This window comes from Sinocyclocheilus rhinocerous, unplaced genomic scaffold, assembly GCF_001515625.1.
Source record: "Sinocyclocheilus rhinocerous isolate Xijiao unplaced genomic scaffold, SAMN03320098_v1.1 scaffold785, whole genome shotgun sequence".
Taxonomy (NCBI): Eukaryota; Metazoa; Chordata; class Actinopteri; order Cypriniformes; family Cyprinidae; genus Sinocyclocheilus; species Sinocyclocheilus rhinocerous.
The window spans coordinates 751,369-751,700 of NW_015660521.1; the positions used below are offsets into that span (position 1 = coordinate 751,369).

At 39.8% G+C, this 332-nt stretch overlaps 1 protein-coding gene across 2 annotated transcripts in view; it reads left to right on the forward strand.

Moving 5' to 3' along the window:
• Positions 1 to 332, forward strand: part of LOC107725304 (sarcoplasmic/endoplasmic reticulum calcium ATPase 2-like) — a 42,960-nt gene that overhangs the window by 33,270 nt on the left and 9,358 nt on the right. The gene's annotated exons all lie outside the window — the stretch shown is intronic.

Below are 332 nucleotides of genomic sequence, written 5' to 3' on the forward strand. Positions count from 1 at the left end.
GACCATGTGCTGATTCTGAATGCGTCTCTCACAGACTGGCAAAGGAGTATACTTTAAAGGCTTGTGCACTCAACTGTTTGCGAAATGGAGCTTTGTGCTCGTGTATCCTACCTCTCTCATTCGGGACAAATCCAAATATTCCATAATATTTCCATATTTGCAATGTAACGTATCTGAATGCTAAACTAATATTTATTATGTAAATTATAGGCTTTGTACTTCAGTTCAGACACCGAGGCGGGCGCGCTGTTTGTTTCACGGTATTTTATTTTGATAAAGTACCAACTGTGCTGTCAAGTTAGCAATGCTGGAACTGATGTGTTTTGTGTGTG